The following is a 10,788-nucleotide window of genomic DNA, read 5'->3' as shown; positions in this document are numbered from 1 at the left end:
TGCCACAGGGTTCGGTCCTTGGGCCCCAACTATTTACAATCTATATTAATGACTTGGATTCAGGGATAGAAGGTACTTTAGCTAAATTTGCAGATGACACCAAAACAGGTGGGAAAGTAAGTTGCAATGAAGAAATACATTTATAAATGGATATGGACAGGTTATGTGAACGGGCCAAAATTTGGCAGATGGAGTTTAACATGGATAAGTGTGATTTTGGTCGGAAGAATAAAAAGGTGACTTATTAAATGGAGAGAAACTTCAGAATGCTTCAGTACAGAGGGATCTGGGTGTCCTAGTGCATGAATCGCTGAAAGCTAGTATGCAGGTACAGCAGGTAATAAGGAAGGCAAATGGAATTTTGGCATTTATTGCTAAAGGAATAGAGTATAAAAATAGGGAAGTGTTGTTGCAACTGTACAAGGCATTGGTGAGACCACACCTGAAGTACTGTGCACAGTTTTGGTCCCCTTACTTGAGGAAGGATGTAGTTGCATTGGAGGTGGTTCAGAGGAGGTTCACTAGATTGATTCCAGAGATGCGGGTCTTGTCTTATGAGGAGAGATTGAGCGGTTTAGGCCTATACTCGCTAGAGTTCAGAAGGATGAGAGGAGATCGAATTGAGGTACATAAGATGCCAAAAGGGATAGACAAAGTAGACATTGAGCAGATGTTTCCCCTTGTGGGGCATTCTAGAATGAGGGGCCATAGTTTTAGGCTAAGGGGTAGTAGATTTAAATCAGAGATAAGGAGGAATTACTTTTCTCAAAGGGTCATGAATCTGTGGAATTCACTACCTCAGATTACAGTGGATGCCGGGACGCTGAATAAATTTAAGGAGAAGATAGAAACATTTTTAACTAGTAATGGGTTGAAAGGTTATGGGGAGAGGGCAGGAAATTGGAGTTGAGGCCATGATCTTATTGAATGGCGGGCAGGCTCGAGGGGCTGAATTGCCTGCTCCTGATCCTATTTCTTATGTTCACATGTTCTTTTTCGACCTCTCAAGCCTGTTCCGCCATTCAATAAAATCATGACTGATCTGATTGTAGCCTCAATGCCAATTTCCTGACTGCCCCTGATATCCTTTGACTCCCTTGTGAGTCAAGAATCTGCCTTAAAAATATTCAGTGACACTGCCTATACTGCTCTACCTATACAACGAGAGAGTGTGAGGGAAACAGCATGGTCATTTACTGTGAGAGAATGTGAGAGGAATAGTGTGGTCATTTACAGCAAGGGAGTGTGAGAGAAACAGCGTGGTCATTTACAGTGAAAGAGTGTGAGAGGGGCAGGGCATTTAACAGTGAGAGAGCGGGAGAAGAGTGTGAGACCATTAAAGAGCATGAGAGGGAAAAGAGCTTAGAGAGCAGCTGATTGATGAGTAGGATTGGTGAGTATTTCCAAATTTAAAGCAAAAGTAAGATCTTTAGTTTGTGCATAGATCTCTAGTCTTTTTTTCTCTTTTTCTTAAAGACTGTTTGTTAAGTATAAGATCGATACTGGTGTGTATAAAAAAATTATAATAAAGTGTAAAGAGTGGGGATTCTAGAGTAATTAATTAATAAATTGAATAAAAAATGATAGCAATGGCAGGACGGGTGATGTGTTGCTGCTGCAGCATGTGGGATCTGGTGGACACCAAGGTGATCCAGAGCGAACACATCTGTACCAAATGTTTGCAGCTCAAGGAACTTCGGATCAGAGTCAAGGAGCTGGAGTCTGAGCTGCAGACATTGCGCCACATCAGGGAGGGGGAAAGCTACCTGGACACTTTGCTTCAGGAGGCGGACACACCCCTCAGATTAGGTAAATCAAATTTGGCCTGTGATCCGGGACAGGAGGGTGTGACTGCAGGTGAGGCAGGTGTGGGGACCCAGGGGGTAGCGTTCGAGGAGCCTCAGCCCCTGCAACGGTCCAACAGTTACAAGGTTCTTGCAAGCTGTGTGGATGAGAATGGGGACTGCAGGGAGGATGAACGAACTGACTTTGGCACTGGGGTACAGGGAGACATTCAAATGGGGGGAGGAAATGGGAGCATAGTATTGGTAGGGGACAGTATAATTAGGGGGATAGATACTGCTCTCTGCAGCCATGCGCATAAGTCCCGAAGGCTGTGTTGCTTGCCTGGTGCCAGGGTTAAGGACATTTTCTCAGGGCTGGAGAAGAAATTGGATTGGGAGGGGAGGGATCCAGTTGTCATCGTCCATGTTGGAACCAACGACACTGATAGGACTAGAAAGGCCATTCTGCTGTAAGAATTTGAACAGTTAGGAGCTAAATTAAAAAGCAGAACCTCCAAGGCAATAATTGCGGGATTACTACCTGAGCCACGGAGAAACTGGCATAGGGCAAATAAAATCAAGGAATTAAATGCATGGCTCAGAGATTGGTGTGGGAGGAATGCGTTTCGGTTCATGGGGCACTGGCATTCTACCCCAATACTGGGGTGGAAAGAAGCTGTACTGGTGGAACGAGCTTCACTTGAACTGTGCTGGGACCAGTGTCCTGGCGAATCGAATAACTAGGGCTGTAGAGAGGGCATTAAATTGTTGGGGGGGAGGGAGGACGTGGAGGGTTCTGGAGAGGGGATAAGTAGGTTTACAAAGCAAAAGGATTTGGCAGCCTTGCAGGGCAGCTATTTAGGTGTGACCCAGAGGGTGACAGGAAGGGACAGGGTGTACAAACATTAAAAAAAGCAGCAAATAGGGTCAAAGGGGGAAAAAAACGGGTAAAAAGGCAAAATCAATGACCCTTTACTTAAATGCACGTAGTATTCAGAACAAAATAAATGAATTTACGGCACAAATAGAGGTTAATGGGTATGATCTTATAGCCATTACAGAGACATGGTTACAAGGAGATCAAAGCTGGGAAGTAAATATTCAGGTGTATGTGACTTTTCAAAAGGACGACAGGAAGGAAAAGGTGGTGGGGTAGCTTTGTTAGTTTGAGATGGAATAGGTACAATAGCAAGAAATGGTCTTGGACATGTCCTACGGTAGCCATACTGTAGGGCAGATAATAAATCAGGAGATAATGAGGGCACATAAAATGGCAGTAGATTAATCATGGGTGACTTTAATCTCCATGTAGATTGGGAAAATCAAATTGGCAGAGGTATTCATAGAATTCATAGAGTGTAATTGGGACAGTTTCTTAGAACAATACGTTGTAAATCCAACCAGGGATCAGGCTATTTTAGATCTGGTAATGTATAATGTGTAACAAGGCAGGTTTAATAAATGATCTCAGAGTAAAGGAACCCCTAGGAAACAGTGACCATAACATGGTGGAATTTAGCATTCAGTTTGAGAGTGATAAACGTGGGTCGGAAACAACTTTGCTAAACTTAAATAAAGGTACTTACAAAGGAATGAAAGCAGAGTTGGCTGGCGTGGACTGGGAAGGGAGTTTAGCAGAAAAGACAGTTGATGAATAATGGCAGACGTTTAAGAAAATAGTTCATGACTCTCAACAAAGATAGATCCCAGTGAGGAAGAAAGGTTCAAGGGAGGGGCTAAACCAACCATGGTTACTCAAGGAAGTTAAAGACAGTATCAAATTCAAAGAAAAAACATACAATGTGGCAAAGATTAGTGGTAAGCCAGAGATTGAGAAAATTTTAAAAACCAACAAAAGATGACCAGAAAAAATAAAAAGGCAGAAGATAAACTTTGATGGTAATCTAGCAAGTATTATAAAAACAGATAGTAAGAGCTTCTTTAAATATATAAAAAGGAAGAGAGAGGCCAAAGTGAACACAGGCCCCTTCGAGAAAGAGGCTGGGGAAATAATAATAGGGAACCGGGAAATGACAGACGAGTTGAATAAATTGGCAAAAAGGGGTCAGTGGGGAGTAAATACAATAACTATAACTAGAGAAAAAGTAACTAGGGAAACTAATGGAGCTAAAGGCCATTAAGTCCCCTGGACCTGACGGGTTGCACCCTAGGATATTAAAGGAAGTAGATATAAAGATAGTGGATGCACTGGTAGTAATCTTCCAAGAATCCTTAGATTCTGAAAAGTCCCAGGGGATTGGAGAACGGCCAATCAAAAAGGGAGGGAAGCAAAAAAACAGGTAACGATAGGCCAGTTAGCTTAAGGCCTGGACTTTTCCTATGGCGGGTGGGCTGGGCGGGAGTGGGCAGGGGCAGGCGCGGAGCCAATCGCCGCCCGCGATCGGCTGCACACCACCGTTTCAGGCGGGTGGGCCAATTAAGGCCCACTCAGCCTAACACACATCCGGTAGCGCTCAGTGTTACCTGTGCGCAAGTGGGGGGAGGAACGAGAGTCGGGGCCAGTGCTTTTTCACACATACGCACGAAAGAGCGCAGTAATCTCCCTGAGGCACAGAGCTGCCTCAGGGAGATTGAATAGACATTAAAAATCTTTAATAAATGGCGCTAAAATTTATTTAAACATGTCTCCTCATGTGATGGTGTCACATGAGTTGGGACATGTTTGTACAAGTGGGAAAATTAATTTATCGATTTTATAAAAGCTCCAGGAAACCTCGCCCCACCCGTGGATGAGGTTTCCTGAACAACGCAAAGGCTGCTTGGGCTTTTCGGCTGCCTGCCAACCTTAAGGTTGGACGGGTAGCATTCTTGACTAGTTTAAATACATTCTTAATGGTCTTAATAGGCCGTTGGCATTTCAGTGGGCCCGCAGCTGAATCCGGTGCATGCGCACTGAATGAAATTTTGCGATGGCGCACAATGACGTCGGGACACATGCCCAACATCATCCCAGGTCACTCTACGCGTCGGCATGTCAGAGCATGCCAACTGGAAGATTCAGCCCTAACATCTGTCTTTGGGAAAATGTTAGTGGCTATTATAAAAGATGTAATAGCATACCATTTAGAAATAATCTAATCAAGCAGAGTCAGCATTGCTTCATGAAGGAGAAATCATGCCTGACAAATTTAATAGAATTCTTTGAAGAGGTAACAAGCAGGATAGATAATGGGGAACTAGTAGATGTAATATACTTAGATTTCCAAAAGGCACCCAATAAGGTACTGCACATAACATGGCTTAATAAGATAATAGCCCCATGGTGTGGGGGGGGTTAGTATATTAGCATGGATGGAGGATTGGCTAAATAATAGAATACAGAAAGTTGGGATAAGGGGGGTATTTTCGGGATGGCAACCTGTAACTAGTGGAGTGCCACAGGGATCAGAGCTGGGGCCTTAATTATTTACAATATATATTAATGACTTATATGGGGGAAGTGAATGTACTATCGCCAAGTTTGTGGATGACACAAAAATAGGTGGGAAGGCAAGTGGTGAGGATGACACAAGGAGTCTACAGAGGGATATAGACAGGTTAAGTGAGTGAGCGAAAACTTGGCAGATGGAATATAATGTGGGAAAATGTGAGGTTATGCACTTTGACAGGAAGAATAGAGGAGCTGAATATTATTTAAATGGAGAAAGACTGCAGAAAGCTGCAGCACAGAGGGATTTGGGGGTCCTTGTGCATGAATCACAAAAAAGCTAACATACAAGGTAATAGGTAAGGCAAATGGAAAATTGGCCTAAGATTCTTAGGGGGCTTAGAGGTTGTTTCACCTTGTGGGAGAGTCTAGGACCAGAGGGCATAATCTCAGAATAAGGGGTTGCCTATTTAAAACAGAGATGAGGAGGAATTTCTTCTCTCAGAGGTGTGGTCAATCTGTGAAATTCTGTACCACAGAGGGCTGTAGAGGCTGAGTTGTTGTATATTCAAGGCTGAGATAGACAGAATTTTAACCTGTAAGGGAACCAAGTATTATGGGGAAAAGGCAGGAAAGTGAAGTTGAGGATTATCATATCAGCCATGATTTCATTGAAAGGCGGAGCAGACTCAGTGGGCTGAATGGCCTACTTCTGCTCATACGTCTTATGGTCTCTTAGGGGAAGGGAGTTCCACAGACTAAGAGCCCTCTGAGAGAAAAAAAATTCTCCTCATCTCTGTCTTAAGTGGGAGACCCTTTAATTTTAAACAGTGTTCCCTCATTCTTGTCTCTCCCACAAGAGGAAACAGCCTTTCAGCATCCACCCTGTCAAGTGCCCTCAGGGTCTCATCTGTTTCAATAAAGTCACCTCTCATTCTTCTAAACTCCATTGGATACGGGTCTTCGTGGAGAGAAGAGCAGCATGAAGCTTTAGGGTGGGAATTCCAAAGCTGAGGGCCGAAGCAGCTGAAGTCACACCCGGGAGTGACTAAAATCAAGGATGCCAGATTTGAGGGCCACTGTTAACTTGGAGGGTTCTGGGGCTGGAGGAGGTGGTTACAGGGATAGAGAAGGCAAGGCCATGGAGGAATCTGGAAATGTAGATAAGAATTTTAAAATCGTAAGGTTGCTTGATCAGGTAATTGGCGAACGGGACTTGGTGCGAGTTAGGACACGGGCAGCAGAGTTTTGGACGGCCTCAAGTTTAGGGGGTAGAGTGTGGGAGACCAGCCAGGACAGCGTTAAAGGTAATGAAGGCATGAATGCAGATTTCAGCCGCAGTTGATCTGAGGCAGGGCAGAGTCAAATAAACTGAAATGACAATTCATCTGTTCTTGCTTCACCTCCCACCCTCTCTTGCAGGCATTGATTCACATTGAACTATTGTCTGCCACCTCATCCAATTCACTGTTATTCACACATGAACTGGGCCAGTAAGTCTCTCCAGGCTGACCATGACCCTGTGCCAATCTGAAACTAATCCCACCGCCTCACTCCTTCCCAATCTCCCAAGCACAATTCTCAGCCGACGCCCACACATAAGTGGGTTTTCCAACCGGACATCAATTGGGAGTGGGAAGATGGGACGATTTTTATATCCTCAGGCTGTGTTGGGATTTGCCTTTACCCTCAAGAGAAGAAGAGGGGTCAGAGTGAGAGAGAATTGGAGGTGGCTTAAAGCGCAGGTCACAGTGAGAGAGATCACATTTCCTCTGGTGGTGAGGGGGGGAAAGAGACCAGAACAGGGGGGAAAAGCCTTAAAATTAGAGCGTGGTCATTGAAAGGGGATGTCAGGAAGCACTCCTTCACACAAAGGATAGTGGAAATTTGGAACTGTCTCCCCACCCACTCCCCACCCAACCCCCCAGCCCCCTCCCCACCCCCTCCCCCCTGCCCCCTCCCCACCCCCCCAAAAAGGTCGCTGCGGCTTAATTGGAAATATCAAAACTGAGGTTCTGTTTGCAAGTGTGTTAGGATTAAAAAGAACTAAGGAAGGTAAATGGATTTGAGATAAAAAATCATCCATTGAGTAGCAAAACAGGTTCGAGGGGCTGAATGGATTATTCCTGTTCTTATCAGACAGAAGTAGATAGAACTGGAAATGAAGATCACGTGCGGATTTCCTGCAGCTGTGACATTTGCTTCCAGCCCTTAAAATGGAAGATGAGGGCGAATAACGCACAGTGAAACTAAAAATTAAGAAACATCAAGTCATTATACTTTAGAAAAAAAGACAAAAATCTTGTTTATTTTGAGTTTCCTCTCTGAACCAAAAGCCAGCCCTGGTACAATGGAATGATCTAGAATTCGGGGTGGGGTGTTGATGGTAGGCCATACAGGGAGACAATTGGGTCATAGTCATGATGTCAACAGGAGGTGTGGTAAAGTTTCTACTTTATGAGATCTGAAAAGAATGAAAAGTATGGATAAGAACAAAGTATGCAAGCAACTTAACTTGGATAAGAAGCATGGAACTATAGGGGGTACGCATGCTAAAAAAACATCACAAGCTTCAATCAAATTTAGGCATTAGTTCAAACTTTCCTTTATTAGAGCATGTGGAGATGACTCCCAGAACGTGGTCAATTTAGGGTCAACATATTTAAGAACTGTCTGAATATCGATTGAGAAGTGAAATAGGATCCCTGTGGAGATATGAACCGCATTGCTTTGTTTCTCTTCAGCAACCATGTAGAAGTAATTCTCTGGAGCTCGGTTGGTGGCTCAAGTAAAAGGCTGTGGGTTCAAGCCCCACTGCAGGATGTGAACCAAGAAAGCAAGGCTGACAGTCCCAGTGTAGTACTGAGGGAGTGGCTGGCAAAGGTGTTGCCATTTGGATGCGATATTAAACCAAGCCCCTATCCACCCTCTCAGGCAGATATAAAAAATACCATATTAGTATTTTGAAGCAGAGCAGCATTGTTATCTCTTTATGGGGTATGTGGAACATTCCTTGTTCCAGTCCTACTCCGGCCCCCTTCCACAACTCTTTCTCCGGTACATCGATGATTACTTCGGTGCTGCTTCATGCTCTCGTCGGGACTTGGAAAAAATTATTAATTTTGCTTCCAATCTCCACCCCTCCATCATTTTCACGTGGTTCATCTCTGACACTTCCCTTCCCTTCCTTGACCTCTCTGTCTCAATCTCTGGTGATAGACCGTCCACCAATATCCATTACAAACCTACCGACTCCCACAGCTACCTCGACTACAGCTCCTCACACCCCGCTTCCTGTAAGGACTCCATCCCATTCTCTCAGTTCCTTCGCCTCCGTCGCATCTGTTCCGATGATGCTACCTTCAAAAACAGTTCCTCTGACATGTCCTCCTTCTTCCTTAACTGAGGTTTTCCACCCAATGTCGTTGACAGGGCCCTCAACCGTGTCCGGCCCATCTCCCGCGCATCCACCCTCACGCCTTCTCCTCCCTCCCAGAAACATGATAGGGTCCCCCTTGTCCTCACTTATCACCCCACCAGCCTCCGCATTCAAAGGATCATCCTCCGCCATTTCCGCCAACTCCAGCATGATGCCACCACCAAACACATCTTCCCTTCACCCCCCCCCATCGGCATTCTGTAGGGATCGTTCCCTCCGGGACACCCTGGTCCACTCCTCCATCACCCCCTACTCCTCAACCCCCTCCTTTGTCACCACCCCATGCCCACACAAAAGATGTAACACCTGCCCCTCCACTTCCTCTCTCCTCACAATCCAAGGGCCCAAACAGTCCTTTCAAGTAAAGCAGCATTTCACTTGCATTTCACCCAAATTAGTCTACTGCATTCGTTGCTCCCAATGTGGTCTCCTCTACATTGGAGAGACCAAACGAAGACTGGGCGACCGCTTTGCAGAACACCTGCGGTCTGTCCGCAAGAATGACCGTTCTGTTGAAGGGTCATGAGGACTCGAAACTTCAACTCTTTTCTTCTCCGCCGATGCTGCCAGACCTGCTGAGTTTTTCCAGGTAATTCTGTTTTTGTTTTGGATTTCCAGCATCCGCAGTTTTTTTGTTTTTATCAGCATTGTTATCCCTGGTGCCCTGGCCAATACTTATCCCTCAGTCAGTATCAAAACAAACAGATTATCTGGTTATTATCACTTTGCTGTGTGTGGGAGTTTGTATGCAAATTGGCTGCCACAACAGTGTCTACACTTCATTAAGTATTTCATCGGTTGTAAAGTGTTTTGGGACATCTGGTGGTTGTGAAAGGTGCTATATAAATGCATGCCTTTCATTTTTCTTCTTTCTCAAAGTAAGAGGTTGAAAGACAGGCAGTGTGTACAATCGAGGCAGTGTCCATGTTAGAATAATCACATACGGAATCTAGATGGAGTAGGTTTAATGAGTTGAATGGCCTTTCCCAGTCTGGAATTTTATGCTCTGTTGGACATTTCAGTGCTGAGTCCTCTCACCTAAATGATCAGAAGCTGATGGTCACTCACCATCAAAAAAACCCAAAGTGTGAGATTTCCAGTTGAGAACTGTATAGTTAAAACAAAAATCAGTGAGGTAGTTAAAAGGGATCAATCTGCACATGGGCTGCAGGGGGGCCAGACAAGCAATGTTAATATAGCCTTCAGGTCTCTGGTTCTCCCTCTACCCGTCAGCTAGCCTTAGTTGGAGCACTCTTGCCCTGTATGGATTTAGCCATTTAAGTACCATAAACTATGCTAACAGTCCAGTGTAGTAATGATTTTTTTTTATTCTTTCACAAGCTGCACCAGCATTTATTGCCCATCACTAGTTGCCCTTAAGAAGGTGGTGGTGAGCTGCTTTCTTGAACCGCTGAAGTCCATGTGGTGTAACTCTTTCGAGTACAAACCCATTTCCATCTGTTTCAGATGAAGTTACATTGTTTCATAGTTTGCAATGTGAGATTTGAACTCTTGATCTTGGGGTTACAAACCCAATACCATAACCACTTGGCTATTTAGGCCAAGCCAAAAACATTGCACACCCATTGTGTGGCAGAGTGAATGTGGAGAGTGGTGACATGAGCAGCCTCTGCTGGCAGCAAAAGCCAACTGCACCTGGTTTTTCCAGGCAGTCTCCCATCCAAGTACTAACCAGGCCTGAGTCTGCTTAGCTTCCAAAATCAGACGAGATCGGGCGTTTTCAGACTAGTAGGTGCACCCGCAGTGCTGTTAAGGACGGAGTTCCAGAATTTCGATCCAGCGACAGTGAAGGAACTGCAATATATTTTCAAGTCAGGGCGGTGAGTGACTTGGATGAGAACTTGCGGGTGGTGGTGTTCCCACATGTCTGCTGCCCTTGTCCTTCTAGGTGGTAATGGTCGTGGGTTTTGAAGGTGCTGTCTAAGGAGCCTTGGTGAGTTGCTACACTGCTGCTTGTAAATGGTACACACTGCTACCATTTTGCATCGGTGTTGGATGAGGCGGGTGCTATTGGAAGGGTTGCTCTTCAGATGAGACCGTCACCTCTAAGTCAGAAGTCTCCATGCTCAAGCCCTGCTTCTATGCTGTAAATTCTATGCAATGTTTAATGGCATAAATCAGAAAGAAAGATGCTTCTATTTTGATTGTCCTCAATC

General features: G+C 44.9%; 1 pseudogene; it reads right to left on the bottom strand.

Annotated features, from left to right (window-relative positions):
- Nucleotides 1-10,255: 10,255 nt before the first annotated feature.
- Nucleotides 10,256-10,374, bottom strand: LOC121284514 (annotated as a pseudogene).
- Nucleotides 10,375-10,788: the final 414 nt, after the last annotated feature.

The sequence above is a fragment of the Carcharodon carcharias genome, chromosome 11 (genome assembly GCF_017639515.1).
Source record: "Carcharodon carcharias isolate sCarCar2 chromosome 11, sCarCar2.pri, whole genome shotgun sequence".
Lineage (NCBI taxonomy): Eukaryota > Metazoa > Chordata > Chondrichthyes > Lamniformes > Lamnidae > Carcharodon > Carcharodon carcharias.
Note: the sequence above shows the minus strand (reverse complement) of the source record. Positions and strands in the feature narration are given on the sequence as shown.